The sequence below is a fragment of the Anabrus simplex genome, chromosome X, assembly GCF_040414725.1.
Source record: "Anabrus simplex isolate iqAnaSimp1 chromosome X, ASM4041472v1, whole genome shotgun sequence".
In the NCBI taxonomy this organism is placed as follows: Eukaryota; Metazoa; Arthropoda; class Insecta; order Orthoptera; family Tettigoniidae; genus Anabrus; species Anabrus simplex.
Genome location: NC_090279.1, coordinates 188,208,174 through 188,228,774, shown reverse-complemented (window position 1 = coordinate 188,228,774; position 20,601 = coordinate 188,208,174). Strand labels below are relative to the sequence as shown.

At 38.3% G+C, this 20,601-nt stretch overlaps 1 protein-coding gene across 3 annotated transcripts in view; it reads left to right on the top strand.

Moving 5' to 3' along the window:
* Positions 1-20,601, top strand: part of LOC136886098 (TLC domain-containing protein 3A) — a 48,728-nt gene that overhangs the window by 1,282 nt on the left and 26,845 nt on the right. The window lies entirely within an intron of this gene.

The window sequence follows — 20,601 nt, the reverse complement described above, 5'->3', positions numbered from 1 at the left end:
ATGATAAAATTAGGTACCTGAATGCCATAATTAATCTTTTAGTGCGTTTTAGGGGAAATGACCTAGATGTTATACCTGTTTAAACAACAGGCATCATTCATGAGTTCTATTTTTGGGCTTAAATGATAACAGGCATCATGTTAGAAGATAAAACTTGGAACGTGCTCCTTGTAGGTGGTATGGTAACTATCACTGGTAACAAATATTATTGCTTAGGAAATGGATGGAAGAATTTTGTTGTAAGCAAGCAAACTTATATATGTATTAGTTGTTAATACTATACCATGCAGATTATAGGCATCAAATGCTGACAGCATTGCCAAAGGGACTTTGAGGCCCTTGTTCATTTTCAGAGATTTTGTGATCATGGTGCACTCTAGATGTTGATTCCTTCCCGATGGGAATCAGCATCTATATCATCTGATGGCCAGGGAGGCATCAGTTTTTGAAAATGAGACAAATTCTCTTGTAGTTTACTGGCACTGCCGATGGCTCCAAGTGGCCTCCACAGTATGCACTAGCCATGTGTCTTGGTAGATGTGCTATTTACCAACTGATGAGCTCAACTTAGCACACTGGGGTGAAACGCTGGCAACCAGGAATGAGTTAGCTGGAAAATTTGTCCAATAACGGACCAACTGTATTGGTATTATGGTGCAGTCTGCGAAAGTAATATCACACTGCCAGATTGGTCAGTGCTAGTGTCTAGAAGGAGAAGGGATTCAACCTTTATGAAGAGGTGCGCAAGTCTCTAATAATGACAACAATCCACTTTGGATATCATATTTGAGCCAAACTCACTTTTTGGATACACCATTGAGCCTTCCATAAAGTTCAAGATATGTAACAGCCCTCTTGAAGTTGCCAAAAAAATGCATCTAAATTCTGCTCACTTAATCTAGTCGCAATAAGAAAACAAGCCTTCTGCACACGCAGTGCCGGCAAAAGTTCAGAACAGCTTACATTTTCCAGCGCTACGCATTCAGGCGCAATTGCACTGTCATTTGTTTCTCTCTCGCTCGCTTCTCGTGAAGGACTTGATCGTACTGTGGACAGAGCTGCCAACTGTTCATATAAAGAACTAGTCCTAGTGCAGCGGCGCTACTTTTATTTACGAATCTCCTTAACGCAGCGGTGCTACTTTTATTTACGAATCTCGTTACAGTAGGTTAGTGACAAAGCCATTGGTCTGGATTGGTTAGGCCATTGGTCAGTGACAAAGCCATTGGTCTGGATTGGTTTGACCATTGGTCTGGATCAAGCAAAGGGAGTCTGGGGGCGTAAGCCCCCAGGTTAGAAGCCGCGAAGCGGCCCTAGGCATCTAGTATCCCGCGTGACACCTCCATTGGTCTGGATTGGTTAGGGTAGGTTAGTGACAAAGCCATTGGTCTGGATTGGTTAGGCCATTGGTCGGTGACAAAGCCATTGGTCTGGATTGGTTAGACCATTGGTCTGGATCAAGCAAAGGGGGTTAGAAGCCGCGAAGCAGCCCTAGGCCTCTAGTATCCTGCGTGACACTTTACAGATTGCATTCACCTGAAGTTGTGCATTTCTTGTGCGCGGGTTGGTAACGGAATTCACTTAATTCATTGCTAGGAGTGACGTCATATCCCATAGTGTCTCACCCAATGGAAATGCTGGTACGTAGTTAGGCGATGGACTATGGCGCGTGGATGGCGGGTGGATTCTTAACTGTCGCAGTGAACACATCGCTCCTCCACAAGGTATTCCACTTAAGATTTCCAACATATTACAGCCTTATAATGCTATAAAAGTAATGTAAGTCTTACAGAATTTCTACCGCAGTGCCATAGCTGGATGGTTCAATGAATAATTGGCGCAAAAGGAATAGAGCAGGAGAGGGAGCATTGCGTTGATGCTGATGTGAGCAGGAGAAAGTAAGGGAAGCATGCATGGTCAGGCTCCGCCCTCTCCTGAATTACTTTGTGTGACCTTGCTTCATACATTCTGTGGACAGAGTATATGTGCCACCTTTCAGTTTCCTTAGAGAAAAATGCCATGTTGAATCAGTGATTATGATTGACTTAATGATAGGAGGCAGAGGGACCATCCCCAAAATTTTTGACAATTTTTGCAATGATTTGGTCTCGACCAAAGTCTTCATAAACACACTTGCCAAACCCAGGCTTAAAAGTTTCATTTGCTTATTTAAGAGCAATGCTTACAGGCTTTAACATATTTCTTTAATTCAACCCAGATTTTAAAAACAATTCGAAACACCAGTATGTAAATTCATATGGTAACTAATGGTAGAATTTTACTAGCCGCTATTCAAACTTAATAATATTATAAAGGCGCCTGTACACTGCAGACTTTCCCACTAGAGTTGTCTAGCAGAACTCTACACGTGTACACAGTACTTAGAGCTCTCTGGCAACTCACGTTCAAAGCTCTAGCTAATGTCACTAGAGAGAGAGTAACCACATGTAGTGTACGCAGTGATTCGGTAAGCTAGTTAGACTGATCTAGATATATTCACACGGTTTAGTAGATCTCATGCTCTTAGAGCCCAAGAGTGACAGATTTTTAAGTGAGTGAAAAAATCAGTTGATTGAACTTGTAGAGTCACATCCTGAATTATGGAATTGTTCATTAAAAGTCTACGGAGACCTTCAGCTAAAAGTTAAATCGGCCAAGGCTATTGCAGAAATTTTAGAAGTTACTCCAGACTAAGTTACTAGAAAACTGCATAATCTTTGTTGCCAGATGAATTCTGAAATGAGGAAGATGAGACAAAAGAAGAGTGGGGATGGATTAGAGGACAGACCAAGCTTGATAGTTGCAGTCGCTTAAGTGCGGCCAGAATCCGGAATTCGGGAGATAGTGGGTTCGAAACCTACTGTCGGCAGCCCTGAAGATGGTTTTCCGTTGTTTCCCATTTTCACACCAGGCAAATGCTAGGGCTGTACCTTAAGGCCATGACTGCTTACTTTCTACTCCTAGCCCTCTCTTGTTCCATCTTCGCCATAAGACCTATCTATGTTGGTGCGACGTAAAGCAACTTGTAAAAAAAAAAAAAAAAGACAAAAAAATATTTTTTTCGATGCTTTGAAATTCATGACTGGATTTCCTGAATGTGTGAAGAGCGTTGGGACTATTCCTTCAGGTAGTCAGTCTACAGACACTCAGACAATGCTTGGCAAACCTCTGGAATTATCCGCCAAATATTTACCAGATATATTAAAAAAATACAGCTTAGGGTTTGGTAACTGTCACCTGTAAGAAAGTTACCTTGTGTTTATTATGAATAGAACATGATAAAATTGTAGGCAACACTGATAATCTGCATTTCATTTATTTAAAAATAACATTTATATATATGTAATTTAATTATTTTATCTTGCATACTGGTAGCAAGAAATCTGTTACAATGAGTCGCTCCGATGCTGAAATTGCTTCTCTCAAATGAGTATCCTTTCTTTTTTAAATTTTTGGAGTAATCCTTGTTAGCAAACACTGGAAATCCTCATTAGACATTTGTACGATATTCACATACAAATTCATGTCTTCAGTAGTTAATTCCCTCAGTAACTTTACATGTGGTCTTTCTCTTTTTGCTATCCAGTTTTTCACCATATTCCTTTTCCCCTTCTTGAACTTTTTCTTAAGCAACTTCTGTACAAGAACAGCTTCAGCGATTGTGTTCCCTTCGGTTGGAAATGTCTGCCTTAGTCAGCATTAGCTAGAACTCTGCCTGATGGTCAAGGGCAGTGTACACGGACAGAAGAGTGGTCTAGCTAGCACACTACCCTAGCGATACTCTACTTCCGCTCTATCAAGAGTAAGTTCTCCCGCTGTGAGCATGCACGAGTAGCCTAGTTAGAGAGAGCCTACTCTAGCTACATATTTCTTTACGGTATACAGGCTGCTTTAAGGGAGTTGAAATGATGCAAATCTTAAGTGGAATTCCTTTTTGAGGAGAGATGTGTTTAGGCAGGGACCTACCAGCCAGCCCCCAGAAGTACATTTACTTGTGACAATAGACTGATGACTAAATATGTATACTATTGGCTCCTCTTGGATTATTGACAATGGTTACAAGAAATCAAACTTACATGAAAATATGTATCATAATTTTCCCTTATCCAGCTACTGCCAGTTTGGGGTATTTACGGCACTTCATCTTCCTCTTTCCTTCCACCAATCTTCTACAATCTTGTCCCAGTCTAAATTTTGTCTTACGTTCCTCTTCAGAGTCAATCCACCTTGTTTTAGGCCTTCCTCTTGCTCCCTTGTCCTTGCACTTTGCCTCCAGCATCTGTCTTGGAATTCTATTCTCCTCCATCCTCTTTACATGTCCAAACCACCGTAGTTTATTCTTTTCGACTCTCTCATTTAGCTTTCCTATCCCAACTTCCTTCCTAACATCTTCATTTCTCACACTCTTTTCTTGTCTTTCCTATCATACTTCTTAGGAATTTCATCTCACTGGCTTGAATTCTACTCTCTTGCCTGCTAGTCAAGTCCAAGTCTTAGCTGCATAAGTCAGCATGGATACATAGTACATTTGGTAAATCATCTCTTTACTTTTCCTTGGTACTTCTTTGCTCCAAACAGGTTTTCTTACACTTTGGTAGAATGCATTACCCTGCTGTACCCTCCTGCTAATCTCCTTGTCCACCCTAGTATTTTGTATTAATTCACTTCCTAGATATTTAAAGCTGTCCACAATTTCCAGACTCTGACTTCCAATTTTCAGAGTGCCCTTTCCATGCCTTTCCCCTCTCGACATCACTATAGTCTTGCTTTTCTCTGTACTGATTTTCGTGCCATACTTCTCAATTTTTTCGTTCAGCACATCTAGTTGTTGCATTTCTATGCTGTTCTTTCCCCAGATCACATCATCTGCAAATAGCAGTATTTTCATCTCTTTTTCTCCATAGGCTTCCTTTGTTTCCTTTACAATTTTGCCCATGACCATAATAAACAAAAAAGGTGACAGCTCTTGTCTTAGTCCAGTCTTATTCCTAAACTTTGCTAACACAGTTCTTGTACATTGCTTGCACCACTTCTAACATTTCTCTTCAGTCTCGCTTTTTAACCATGGTTTACCAAACCTTCTGTATGGGGACACCATCATATGCCCTTTTTATATCTATGAAAGTCATGACCATATCCTTTCCATATTGCCAGTTCTTTTCCATCATTTGTCTCAGTCTCATGTTAAAGATTGGGTCCACTATAGATCTTCCACTCCTGAAGCCAAATTGTTCCTCTTGTAACTCTCCTTCAGTCTTTCTCTTCTTTCTGATATTCTTTCCAGTATTTTAACTACCTGCGATATAAGCGTGATTCCTCTATAGTTACCACAAACTTTCTTCTCCCTCTTTCTTAAAATAGGTACATTAGGATATAATACTGCAATCACTCCAGAAACAGTTGATAAATAGCAACAAACTGAGAAGATGCACAGCGCGTGATACTGTTAGGTATGCAAGAACTGTGTCTAAATATTTAGCCACTTTCATCCCAGATGGCAGCACAGTGCAGGACATGACACAAAGATCACAAAGTGGCCAAATATTAAGCCACTGGGTGTCAATAAGGCTCAATATCAATGGTTTCTGTCAAGCATATTGGACTTCGCTGAAGTGTTGACATATTTAGCCACTGTGCATGTACGCAAACTGAGCATAAATTAACGTGTGTTAAAAGGTTAATAACCTAATCAAGCATAGCTGTGCAGCTGTTATGTACTTTTGGTGTGATTTTTTTGGATGACAGGATGGTCTCTGTTCTTCAGACAGGAACGAACAACTTTCTCTTTAATTATTGTATTCAGAATTCATTTCTCCTTGTGAATTCTAGCTCATGCTTATATTCAGTGATGGGAAAAGTAGTTAATAAAATTACAATTTACAATTACTCCACAGAACGCGAGTCTTGAGGGAATCGCTGACATTTTTTCACGTGTGATGGAGTGGTGCCAAAGTTGGCGAGAAAAAATACATTACTCCATTTTGTGTTCTTTAGTGTAGAGACTTTCAGTGGCTATCATCACTAGGTGAGGCTAATTAGACTTTCAAAATTATTGCTCCCATGTAAAATTTGCATGTCACTTTCATGTTTGCATTATTTTCAGGATAACTAATTCAAAATATTTATTCAAATAGGGGAATGGAAATTCCTGAACGCCTTCACTGTCACATGTTTATTCCAGCTCCATTCTCGACCACGGAACTCCTTTGGTTGGGAGCGGTAGAATAACATGTTCGGTATCCTGTGCGTTGCGTAAGGGGCAACTAAAAGGGAGGCCAAGGACTCTGAATTTGGGAGCGTGGATTTGCAACCATGGTCGTGCTAGTTGAGTCTGGCATTGCTTCCACTTCCTTGTGTCAACATCCTCGGTCAACTATCCTTCTTTCCCGACCCTGACAACACTAGGTTTTCAAGGCCTAGAGAGTCTTTCAATTTCGTGCCCTTCGTGGCTGTTTTGTCTTTTGCTAATACCTTCACTTTTTGAAGAGCCAGACTCTTCCATTTTAGTGTTAGTAGAGGATGGTTCTCTTTAAACAGTAATCACCAGCACCACCTCGACCAAGTAGTACATGATTATCGAAATCTCAACCAGTAAAAATGACAACCTGCCTGTAAATGAACTAGTGTACCACATGTCCTGGAATTATACCTTTGGTGCGACATAGTGTGAGTGCTGAGGCTCCAAAGTTGCTAAGTTCTTTAGGAGATGTATATCTTGCTAGTGTCTTTGCATCGCACGGACACAGATAGGTCTTATGGCGACGATGGGATAGGAAAGGCCTAGGAGTTGGAAGGAAGCGGCCGTGGCCTTACTTAAGGTACAGCCCCAGCATTTGCCTGGTGTGAAAATGGGAAATCATGGAAGACCATCTTCAAGGTTGCCGACAGTGGGATTCGAACCCACTAACTCCCGGATGCAAGCTCAGTCGCGCGCCCCTAACCGCATGGCCAACTCGCCCGGTGCGATTTATATCAATTACTGGAATTTAACAATTGCAATTATATTTTAAGAATTAAATTAGAGTAAAAATTACATTTTGTGAAAAGTAGTGATTACAATTAGAAATTACTAAAAAAGTAATCGTTACAAGAACTTCAATTACTGTACTTTTACTTATTTACTTTCCAACTCTGCATTTATTGCATAGGGTACTAGTTCTTGTCCCTGTTGTTGAGTTTGTTTTCATACCAGTTGCAGAAGGCAATGCGTCTCAATCCCTTCTGTAGAGTGCTTCTTTGAGGACCATGTTTTAAGATATGACTCTGGAGCAGACTTTGTAAAACTGACCATGGGGGAAGTACTGGCAGAACTGTATATACATGCTGCAGGAGAGACCACTGCACTTTCCTGGGTAGTTTGAGTTTTTAGGAAGGTGAAAATCATGCAAAAATAATGTGAAACAACACCTGAAGTATATGAAAGGAGAGATCCTTCCTTTGTACTTGCCAGCGACGCATCAACCCATCCCTTTCCTCCTCCTTTCTCCTTATCCAACTCCTGCCAGGTCTGGACATTTATGGCACTTCTCCACCTTCCTCTCTCCTTCCACCATTCCTCTTCCATCATTTTGTCCCCATCCATGTTTCTTCTTGCACTCCTCTTTACTGAATCGATCCACCTTGTTCTAGATCTCCCTTTCACTCTTTCTCCATCAGACTTCATCCATCATCTGGAGGAGGTGGAGAAGAAGACATATTATTTCTTATATAGAAAAATTAAATCGCACTATGACTTTCTGATGTTCAGCCATTTCCTGTGTTGCTATTGGATGCAGGGCAGTTCCTCTTGCCTCTGATAAGAACTTGCATCATGTCTCACTCACTGCTACTACATTCTGTGAAAATAATGAAATTACAGTGTTGTGACGTGTCATAGCGTGTAACGGTTGTAGTTACGCTCTATGTGAGGTAAGGTATAAGTCATGGTGGAGTGTGTAAGACAGACCTGCAACTGAAAGTCATCGGAACTCAATTCATTTTTCACTTGCCAGACTTCCTTTGTTTGCCCCTGGCCCAATGGTGTTGTCACTAGTTGAACCTAATTAATCCAGACAAAGGGTCTTGTCATCAGTAGACCTAACCGGTGGTCTTGTCACTAACCAGAAGTAACCAATCCAGACCAGTGGTCTTATCACTAGCTGAAGCTAACAAATATTCTAGTCACTAACCAGAAGTAACCAGCCCAGGTCAGTGGTCTTGTCGCTACCCAGTTCTTTATTACCTAAAATCAACTTCATGGTCCGTATTGCACTTCAATAGATTCACAATTAAGTATTTATTTTATTTTCCACCTAGTCGATACAATGATTGCTTAAGGCAATTTTTAATGGTTAAAGGTGGTACATGTTTCGTATATTATCAACATCTTCAGCCACATAACACTGTTTAGATGAAAAATATATAAATTAACAAAGTAATGCTTTAGAGGAAGTGTCCTTAAAATTAACATAAGATTGCCAACATTAAAACAAACAACTGCTTTCTATTGTAGAAACAATTTATATATTTTCTCTTGAGTTATTTTTATTTTTAAACCATTAAAAACTTAAGCACCGAACGAGTTGGCTGTACGGTTAGGGGCGCACAGTTGTGAGCTTGCATTCAGAAGATAGTGGGTTTGAACCAACTTTTGGTAGCCTTGATGATAGTTTTCCATAGTTTCCCACTTTCACACCAGGCAAATGCTAAGCCTAATACAGTCCATGTTGCATTCTTAACCGCTCTTTTGTGAACTAGTTGGTAAAGATTTACGAACACAAATTAAGACTGCTGTCGCTTCCTTCCCACTCCTAGCCATTTCCTATCCCATCGTCACCATAAGACTTATCTGTGTTGGTGCAACGTAAAAACAACTTTAGTCCAACCAGTGTCACCCTGGTCTCGCTTCTCTTATCCTCCATGTCATGAACATTATTCTCATGCTAATCATTTTGACATGGTTCTTAACTTATTGAGCACATTCTTCCTCTCCTTTTTCTCTGTACTCCCTGCAGCCAGCTGTGAGGTACTATTACACAATTACCACTTTGAGTTCTTGACCCTTTTTCCTCTTTCACTAGCACGCCTCATTCCCTCGCTCGCTATGGATTGTTCCTTTCCTGAGAATATTTTTGCTCTCAATCTCTCTTCGGACAGATCCTTCATTTCCGCAGAGAAATTTCAAAGGCGTTGATTCGGTTCCTGTCTTTAGCTTTTATGGTCCAAGTATCGCATCCCTACAGGAAGATCGAGAACACAAGCGAATGGACTAAACCTCCTTCCCAACTGTCAAGGGCATGCCTCATGATCTATGGTGAATATATGTTAAACAATTGAGGTGATGAGATGCATCCTTGTCTCACACCTTTGGAGACTTTGAAACTAGATCACCATTAACTCTGACTTTGGCCAAGTTGTTATTCTGTAGGCCCTAAGCCTTTTGTAAGTGAAATGAGATCAGATGGAATTCGTATTTCCTCTAGAATACACCACAACTTCGGCCACAGAACACAATCAAAGGCCTTTTAGTAGTCAGTGAAGCACAGAAACAAAGGAATGTTAAATTCATGTGCTTGTTCAACCAACTGACGGATATTTAGAATCTATTCTCTAGTTCCTCTTCCCTTGACAAAGCCAACCTTTTGTGGCAGGGGCTGATATCTAATGTAAGGTTTCAAACGTTCATTTATGATATGCAATAATATTGTACTTTGCATGTGATATTAGCAAGATAGTTCGATATTCCCACAGTTCCTTGTTGATCCCTTTTTGTGAAGTGGAATGAAGATGGACATGAGCCAGTCTTGTGGCCATACACCTCTGTCCAGTATCTTGTTACAGATGAAGTGCATTAAACGTACTCCTTCTCCCATTTCCTTAATCATTTTCCCAGTGATGCAATCTCTTCCTGATGCTTTTATTCTTCAGGTGTTTAATTGCATCTTCTACTTCTCTCCCCAGTATTGAAGGCTCTGGTTCAGAGTTAGATTGTTTAGAAATGTACTTATTGCAAACAATCCTGGTAGTCACATCTGCGTATAGATTTTCACAGTATCTTTTCTGCCTTTTAATGGCCAGTTGTTTCTCTCCAATGAGGGCATCATCTCCATCTTCCACAACCCATGAACGGGGCTTGTAGTCTTGGGTAATTTTCTTTACCTTCATTAAGAGATCACAAGGTTGACAGTGCTGCTTATGCAGTTCAATCTCTTCACATATTTCATGAATCTGGTTTGTCTTATCAAGTCTCCATAGCTTTTGAATTTTCTGAGATAGTGATGCATGCATTCCTAAATATTCATCAGTTTCATAATTGTTTCAGTCTAGCTGTTTCCTTTCCTGTATTAGCCTCAAAGTTTCGGCGCTTAACCATCGCTTCTTAGGAAATGAATTGTGCCCATGTATTTCCTTGCTTGCACTACTCACAGCAGTCTTTAAGTTCTTCCGTACCGAATCTGTAGTGTCAGTGGGATTTATTGCTAATGACTGTAGTTTGGTATGAATAGTCTCACCGAAGAATTGAGCAGGCCAGAACTTCTTTTCAGAGACTTAGGAAACTTTTGACAAGCCGTGACCTTTCCATTTCACTACGGACACGACTACTCCGGTGCTACGTTTTTTTAGCATTCTGTTGTACGGCGTTGAGGCATGGACACTGAGACCATGTGCAAGAGATTGCAAGCATTTGAAATGTAGACGTACCGAAGGATGCTCAAGATACCTTGGACATCTAAAATGACCAATATAGACGTTTTGCACCGTATGAACAAAGAACCAGAAATTCTCACTACTATCAAGAGAAGGAAACTAGAATACTTTGGTCATATGATGCAAAACTCTAAATACCACCTTCTGCAAGTAATACTCCAAGGGAAAATTAATGGAAAACGTGGTCGTGGGGGAAGTAGGACATCAGGGCTCGGCAACTTGAGCCAGTGGTTTGGGGTGACAAAGCTTACTCTGTTCAGAACAGCTATGAACAAACAGATCATGCTACTGATCGCCAACGTTCTGCGAGGACATGGCACATGAATAATAATAATAATAATAAGAAGAAGAAGAAGAAGCTACATAGAGCTCTATCAATCAAATTTAATTTTCCGTACCTTTGTTGTGGTTTTGAGTTTCATTCGCATTCTCATGATGACAAGGATATGGTCTGAACCACATTCAGCACCAGGGTAACTTCTGCTGTTTAAAACAGATGACTTCCAACGACTTCTGATCAGGATAAAATCAATTTGATTTTGTACCCTGTCTCCAGGGGATATCCACGTATATCGGCGGCGAGGGTGATGTTGAAAGAGTGTATTGGTAACAATTTCCTTATCTATACAGAATTGCAGAAGACGCTCTCTATCATTTCTAGTCCCAAGCCCATATGGACCAACATGTACACTAAGGTGGTTTTCGGATGACATGTCACCAATCTTAGCATTGAAGTCACCTTGAATGAAGAGAACTTCTCTTTGAGGAATGTTATCAATAAAGCATTCTAATTGACTGTAGAATTAGTCTATCTCATCTTCAGCGGCAGCAGATGTTGGTACATACACCTGTTCAATATTTAATTTACAAGGTGTTGAATTGATCTTGATGGAAATAATTCTATCATTAACTGGATAGTATCCAATGACTGCACTACATAACTTCTGTGGAACGACGACCGCTACACCATTCCGACTTTGATGATTATGTCTAGAGAAATATACTGTTATCATTCGTAGTAGTGAAATGCCCAACACCTTTCCAGTGTGTCTCACACAGTCCCAAGATCTTCAGACCATGTAGTGTTATTTCTCTCTCAACAATTGATAGTTTACCAGGCTGTAGTAAACCCCTCACATTCCAGGTTCCACATAATATCTCTGCGAAGCGAACATCTTTGATTCGAGGCTTCTCTCAACCCTGCCCCCCTCCCGTGCGGAGGTCCGATTGGTGGACTTGAAACTCCGGAATTATATTTAATAGTAGGTACAAACATTTACAATTGAGCAAAGCCATTGGGTTGTCTTGGGAAAGGTAATGGGGTGGGTTCCCGTGTCCTTCCTCATATCAGCTAGGCCGCTCCTAACGTGGAGAACAGGCGCCCCTGCAGCCGCTCCTAACATGGAGTACAGACACAGCCTGAAGACAACTCATCCAGCCATTGTGGTATTAACCTTCCTCTGCCATCTAGGTTGTTGGTTCTCTTCAACTATTGTCTCATCTGCCTGCTGCGCCGTTCCAAAGATCACATTCTCCGCCGAAGCAGCTATTAAGGACTTCACCGTAACCCTTACATGGGACTACCAGCCGGGTCAGCTGGACCAAAGTTTTTTTAAAGAGGTGTTACTCCTCTATACCTGTTAATAGAATATCACAAAACTAGCAACATTTTCTTAACTTTGAGTGGCTCTGAAATCTTATACCACCAGGTACGACGTGCACAGACTCACAAAGAGCACTTCGGTAACGGTTGGTAGCCAGGCTGTGTAGTTCAGGCAGTAGTGCGTTGGTCTTCTGAGCTCAAGTTGGTTGGTTCGATTCTGGCCCAGTTCGGTGGTATTTGAAGGTGCTCAAATATGTCACCTTCGTATCGGTAGGTTTACCGGCATATTAAAGAACTCGTGTAGGACAAAATTCTGGCACCTCAGTGTCTCCAAAAAAAAAAAAAAAAAAAAAAAAACAACATACAAGTAGTTAGGATATAAAACCAATGTTGTTGTTATATTATTATTATTATTATTATTATTATTATTATTATTATTATTATTGATCTTTTTTTCTTTAGATGTTATATATTTTCAGAAAATTTGTTTTTGTTTCATATAGACTCAATTTTAGAGAGAACTATAATTTCAGAAACTTCTTAAGCTACAGTACTATTACTGTAAAACATATTAAGCTGATTTGGAGCCTATATGATGGCTTGTGTTTTGGGTTACACTTTGGAACCCTACTGTACATGTGGTGTTTGATGTTAGTAGGTCACAGTTGCATCATTATCATGTCTTAACATATGTGAATGTAAGGTATTTCATTGTGCAACACTCTGCACGATGCTAATTGCTTACATTACATAACTGTTTGCTGACTAATGGTTGTTTTCTTCTCCTTCGCTAACAGCTGTTGATTAATTTTTATTAACTACCTGTTGATTGAAATATTTCATTTGGCAATCTGTACACCTACAGGTTGGTTAAATGTGAGTTAGTCAAATGTATAATGAGATACTTTGAAGATATTTTCTCTTATGCTGCAGCTGGTTAAGGAACTTATATCTTGTGTCCACAGTCAAGCCCTTGATCGTGACTGTTTTAAAATGCTTCACCACATCATTCATTTATACCAGCTTTCTAACTTTTTTGTTTGTTTGTTTGTTTGTTTGTTTGGGGAACCATAGAAATATTTAACTAAGCTTTGGGGAGCCCTGGCTGCTTTGTACATATTTTTATGTAGCAAGGCAGGGGGTTTAAAGTAGGTAGGCCTAATTCTAATTCAGGAGCTGGCAACATACGCTGACAACAAAGTTTATAGATCATTTGAATTTTCAAAAGAAAAAGCATTTTAAATTGTGAAACGTTTGTTTTATTATTTACATTGATTATTTTCATGAAAAAATATCTAAGTAATGTTATCTGTCTGTTAAAGCTACCCTCAGTCCCTTAGGTATTTTTTCATGAAAATAATCAATGTAAATAAAGTTTCATAGCTTAAAATGCTATGACCTTTGAAAATTCAAATGTTCCATTAATTTTGCCAGACATTGTAGATGCTTCAGAGATATACTGAGATTTGCTCACATTTTCGAACAATTGTATTCCAATTTAAGATATTACCAAAGTTTATTAGGATCAACCTATTCAATACAATAGAATTTACAAAATTAGGACTTATATCCTATTAAATTAAAATTTGAAGGGACATGTTTCGCCCTTTAAAAGGGCATCATCAGCCTTTAGACTCATACTTAAAGATAAAAATCAGGATCCTGATTGTCATGGTAAAAAATATAAAATGAGAATATAAGATTAGAGTGAAATTATACAATGTGAGAAATTGTTATGAGTTCTTAAATAATTATATTCAGATAAGCAAATAAATATTCATTCATTTATTTCAGTTAATTCCAACGAGCCTGCAGGCTCATACATAGGAATTGTACAGGACATTACATACTGGCGGGCACTTACACATCAAAATATAGTTTGTGTATATAAGATAATTAGTAAACGGTTGAACATATAAACACATACAATATATACAATACAATAAGCACAGGATATTTAGAGGCTCACCGGAAAACCTACGGGCCTACTTTTCTTACCTAATTTACTGCTTATAGGTGGATCCTTCCTTCTATTTAATATTGTATATAGCAAGGCTGGCGTGATTTCGTGAGAAATGGGTTCTGATGGGACAAAGGCAATGATAGTCATACTAATAGTCATTTGGTTATTATTTCAAATAGTACCGTACTTCTGTGGGTAGATTTTATTCAATTTATATATCGCTGAAATCTTTCGTATTTTCCCAAAGAAGGGCAAAATATTTCTTTGATGCAACGTACCGCTCATTATAGAAACAAACTCGTCATACTTCATTTCTTATCCAAAACTTACATGCAAGATGACATACAACTGTCCACAAACGATGCATTGTCACCTGCTTGCTTGCTTGCTTGCTCCAGTATGCGCTTACTGGCGAACCAAGGTTCCTGGTGGGAAAAATGTGCTTCATCTGGTCGCACATACATATCAGAAGGTAGGGTTATAACTTTGTAAGAGACATCACACAAAATTTATATGTAAACATTCAAAACATTCATTTTAGAACGTACATTTTTTGGTGATTTGTTTTAAATTCTGTCGCCCATGTTACTAGAAATTTAGTTTCCCATGGAAATAATTTTGACTACCGTGGCTTGTGGGTGTCAGCTTATTTGTACCCCTGAGTTAATGTAACAGTAAAACTTTTTCAGGTGTTGTTTCAGGTTGTTAGACACTAGTCCTATTGCTCCAATCACAGCTGATCCACGTGCTAGTGATCTTTAACTCGCTTGACATTTCTGCAGCTTCGTTTGATGAGTTGATAAGGGAACTGCAAAATTGACCATCCAAACATGTTGGGCAGTGCATTTCCATAGTGTGACCTCTGGTCGATTACTTACCACATTTGTCAGTCAGGATTATTATTATTATTATTATTATTATTATTATTATTATTATTATTATTATTATTATTATTATTTTTATTTTCACATCGTTATGCCCAACTGAGGAACACGCTTGAACTTATTTAGCTGATGATGTTGCTTTCTTCTCTTCCCAAAATCTCTTCATCCTCTCACTGAAATTCTTCTTACGTTCTTCTGTCCAGGTTTTATTAGTTCTAGCTTTTGGCTCCATGAAACAATGGTTATTAATGAGTGTTCTGAAAGCAGATCAGTTCTTCAGTTTCCTGGTTGATGTTCATTTCCTGAAGATCTGATTCTATTTCATTTAGCCAGTTGTTCTTGACTTTCATTGTGAGGGTAAGATTTAGACTTCTATTGGTCAGTCTACCATTGTTCATTCTGAGAATGTGACCATAGAGTTTCAACCTCTTTTCCTGATAGTGTCTGAGGTTTTTTCAATATGGCAATAAATTTCATGAGATTTCCTTTTCATCCATACTCCCTCTGTGCAGACTGGGCCGAAAATGTTCCGTAATATTTTTCTTCCTTACTTTTCTATGTCTTTAAGGAGTGATCTACCACCAATGATTAAGGTTTCCGATGCGTATAATGCTTCAGGTTTATTACTGTATTATAATGTCTTGGTTTGGTTTTCAGAGAGAATGATTTTGTTGTGTGTTCCAAGTGATTTGATATGCTTTCTGTAATTTAGTAATTCTCTCCTTATTTGCTTCACAGTTTAATCCAGAAGGTTGAATGATTTCTCCAATGTATTTGAATTTATTTACTTGGGAAATTGGCCCATCTAGAAACCGAGAGGCTCCTTCCATCTGGGTTTTTTCATATGGTATTTGAAGTCCTGTTTTCACTGCAATTTCATGTAGGTTTTCGAGGGAGTGGATTGCTTCTTGCCTATTAGTAGAAAGAATTGCCAGGTCATCAACAAAAGCTAGACACTGCATGTGAATTGTTTTTCAGGTGTCTACAAAGAGTTATTCCTATAACTTCTTTTTCCTAGATTCTGATTACTTTTTCTAGAACAAGATTGAACAAGAGAGGTGACAGTCCATCTCCTTGTCGAAAAGCTCGGATATTTCTCCTAAGAATTTAACTTTGGAGGTAATGTCAGTTAATGTTTGATCAATTCTCTTGTTTTTCTGTCTACCTTAAATTCTTAGAGTACTTTGAAAAGTGTCTGTCGGTCTATGGAGTCATATGTTTTTCTAAAGTCTATGCAGATAATCACCGTTTGTCTAGTTTTATGCATTTGTAAGATAGTTTTGAGGTGGTTATTGTTTTTGTAGTTATTGCCTTTGCAGGCGAGACCTAGAGTTTACAGTACACCATGTGTTCTGATATGGGCTAGTACAAATTTTTTTACTTTCGTTGACCTGTCTGTCTGTCTGTCTCATTCTTGGTTTGGACAGTATGAAAGTGAATGAGGTATGAGTGATGCTAGTAATGCCATTCCTTATGAAACCAGTCCCTGTTATGGTGTGAAAACGTCACTCATAGGGTCGGTTGGTACATGATTTTCAATGGGCTTGATAGGCTGGCACGTAATAGCAACATCTGGTTCAGTGAGGAAAGCAACGGGGAACTATTCCACTCCTAATTTCTCTATTATGCCTTTTTAGCGACACCTACGCCATCTACAACAGCTGATGATTGAGCCTTTGAGGATGAAACCAACCTTCGGACTGAATATTCAACACGCACATACACATGCATAAATATATTATTATTTTATTTTACATTTTATGGCCTACATTGGACCACTCTAGTCAATTATACAAAGGATTTCTTGATTTCCTATCAGCTCAATATTTTTTCATTCTGAGAGATGCTTCCTTCCTTTGTTCTGTTGAAAATAACTTCCCATTAGACCTTTTATTGATCTTGGTTTGTAGCCTGGTGTGTGTGTGTCTTGAAGTATCTTAATTTTTTCTGTTTTGTTTTAGGGATCGTCTATTATTATTATTATTATTATTATTATTATTATTATTATTATTATTATTATTATTATTATTATTATTATTATTATTATTATCATTATCAAAGGATGTGAGAGTCTTCCTGCAAAAGAATAAACATTGCTGTTGGTGGCTTATCAAAAATGATCACACCCACTTGTCTAGATCAGTTACCTTATGTCATTCTTATAACTTGCCTTAAGTGATGGAGCACAAGATAACACCAAGTGTCATGGATCAGAGTATCAGTTCTTGGCTGGAAATAGAACTTGGACTCTGTGAATCACGTGGTCAGATTCCACTTTGGGTTTAAGGTCTTGAGTACACCAAGTGCTTTGTCATTGTGTGATAAAATCTAAATACTGTCAGACGGTAGAGGCACTGACCGTCTGACCCCAACTTGGCAGGTTTGATCCTGGCTTAGTCTGGTGATCATTGAAGGTGCTCAAATACGTCAGCCTTGTGTCGGTAGATTTACGGGCACTTAAAAGAACTCCTACGGGACAAAATTTTAACATCTAGGTGCCTCCAAAAAGCGTCAAAAGTAGTTAGTGAGATGTAGAAAACAGTAAGACTATATAAATTAAACAAAGCAGATCATATCACCAGAATCATAAACAACCAGAAAAGCTTATTGCTTGTAGCAAAATTAAGACATTATAATACAGTCCGCCAGCAATCAGTCGCTACTGATCTGCATTTAGGGTAGTTGGCCAGGTGACGGATTCCCTGTCTATTACAAGATATTAGAATCATTCCGTATTCACGGTTTTCACTTTACAAAGTAAAAATTAAGTGTATCCTCCTAATTCAATACATCATATAATTCCATCATTTGATGGAGTAATCAAATTCAAACATGTTTCGACTTGTTTGAGCCATCTTCAATGAAAAATGGGGGGGGGGGGCTGTTAAAGTAATTTATTAATACAAGCTAAAAATGTGTCAAAAATACATAACGAAGAAACAAATGAAAAAAACAAGAGACATGACAGAAATAAAAACGGCACAATATACAATATTTACATCATCATATGGAGCAATAAACAACTTACTGTGATAAAATTCAGTGAAAAAAGGGGTTAATACAAATCATAATTGAATCTGAAAACTGTGTTAACCTAAGAAGAAAACAAATGAAAACAAATTATACAGATGGAAACTAACAATAAGTGCACTATACTATATTCTACTTGCTAGTCATTTTTTACACATTTGTACCTAAAACAGTAGCCTGTTATTTAGGTATAAGAACAATCAGGATCCTGATCTATCTTTCTTTCAGGTATGAGATTTTTAGGCTGATGATGCCCTCATTGTGGGTGGAACATGTCCCTATTCTAATATGTTAAGAACTATTTCTTAAATTTAAATAAAAACCTCTTATGTATTGAACAGGTGGAATTTATAATTTAGTATTATTATTTGACTTTAAGTACATTTCAATACGGACCATAAACATGAGATTTGTAACATGTAATGAAATCACTGTGTCGAAAATTCAGGCTGAAAGTCTGCCTTTGTAGAAACACCATCACATCGAATGGTTAGGAGAGGAGCGGGAGTGAAAAAGTTTGAGAAAACGTGCAGATGAAATGTATGTGACAAGTGATGGAAAAACGCTGATGAAATTTAAAACTTTAGAACAGCAACATTCTCAATTTCTTCTCAATCTAGCGGTCCCGTTCTCGATTATTGTTTCACAATGTTGGCTAGTTTGTTTGCCTTATTTTAAAAGGTCGGGAGGGTCGCCCCTTCACTTTGTAAAATGAAAAGGATTCCCTATATGTTGTTTTGCTAGCCTTTTCTTAAATGTTTGCAAAGAAATTGGAAATGTTTGCAAGTGAAACTATTTTCAAAACTACTAATACTGCTGAAATTGAGAAGATACTTAAGATAGAAAAAGATCAATTAAAACGTGTATAAATAAACAGGAGTGGATAGACAATAACCTGTCAGAAAGAGAAGCACAACAAAATTAACTTGGCTTATAAACTAACTATGAACACTTACAACAAGAATATCTCAATGCAAAACTCGCACACTGCCAGTCAGTGATTCGCTCAAAGGCTTTATATGCAGCTGAAAGTTTAAATCTGGTAAAAACAAGATTGGTCAGGAAGTTGGAACTAGTGGAGAGAAAGATTCTGAGGAAGATATTGGGACCCCAAAGAACAGAGGGTGAATCATACAGAAAGAAAGGAAACCAAGAATTATATCTCAAGATGGAGAAGATCTCAGATACCATCCGGAAGAGGAGAGCCATGTTCTTTGGACATATCTACAGAATGAACCTGGGAAGACTGACCAGTCAGATAAGATTTTTTTGAGATCAGTAAAACTACAGTGCGCTAGTATCATGGGGTGAAAAAGGACCGGGAAGAAATGGGAATACAAGGAATGGAAATCAGCAACAGGGATGGTTGCAAGTCGAGAATCAAGACCACCAAGGGTTTTCAAGAAACAGTTACATCCCGTACCCAAGCTCCGTGGACAGAAGAAAGGATATTGCAGAGTGAAAGGATAAAGGAGAACTGGACGAGGACTAAAGCCCAGAAACAGATGAGCTGAATTTGAATGAACGTGGTCCATAGTCAGCTATAAAGAGGTAGAAACAGTATCAAGTTAATGGACATTGGAGAACAGCTTCAAATGCACAGTTTATAAGTAAATCAAACCAGTATTGAGCTTAGACAGAAGAGCATTTCATTTTTGGACATCTTATTACAACACTGAAAACTAGAATTAGTAGGAAAATAATATAAAAATTACGGATCACAGAAATTAATAGTAATATTAATGAACTACAAATAACACTCGATCTCAAGAACAAAACAGACAAAATTAAGATTCTCAATGACTTGCATGTGAGACTACAAACCAAAATTAATAAAAAGGTAGAAGGTAGAGTGTTCTCAACTAAAGAAAGGATGTCTGCGACGAGAGGATGAAGAAATATTGTAGGCATAGGAGAGCTAAATTTTCTTTCTTTGTATAACTGACTGTAGTGGTCCTATGTTGGCCATAAAATGTTACAATTATTATTATTATTATTATTATTATTATTAAAGTTTGTTAATTCACACTTTTTAAATTAAAAATTTTGAAGAATTTGAACTTTTCTCATGGTAATTTTAACGTTCCTATATGATGCTAATTGGAAGTATTAACCAAACTAGATTCAGTGGCAGAAATAAGAAATTCATCCCACGATATTAGTACATTTTGGTTTAGAAGGAAATGCAGGTTAGTCAAGCTTGTTTGTTAAATTTCAGGAAATAGTCCAACCCCGTCCCTTCAGTCTACCTGCGGTCACAGATGAATTACTCTACAGCTTTGCTTTTAAAAGCCTGCATTTTTATACAGCAGTGTATGAAATTACGGACTGTACAGTACTTTGCAGGTATCAATGTTTATGTATTACTAAACTGCGTCGACTTTGCCTCTGTCTAAATTCAAGTTCGATTTGATTAATACAACTTCCCCCATGAG